We start from the raw sequence: 246 nt of genomic DNA on the forward strand, positions 1-246 counted from the left end.
CCAAAGTAAACAAAGGAACAAAAGAGACAAATCCACGCAGCGCACTGGGGCACACAAAGAAACAAAGAAATTCACAATGGCGCAACTAAACAAAAACACAGACGGCAGAGAGAAGCAAGAAGTCTGTGATCCCTGGCTGTGTGCAAGCTCGGAAAACCCGCTTCGAATAACCAAAGCAGGCGCCTCACGTTGCAAAAATAAGCGAGTTCAGCTGCAACGACTGCAAAGATTGCGTCGCTATGAGGA

The sequence above is a fragment of the Penaeus monodon genome, chromosome 30, assembly GCF_015228065.2.
Source record: "Penaeus monodon isolate SGIC_2016 chromosome 30, NSTDA_Pmon_1, whole genome shotgun sequence".
Lineage (NCBI taxonomy): Eukaryota > Metazoa > Arthropoda > Malacostraca > Decapoda > Penaeidae > Penaeus > Penaeus monodon.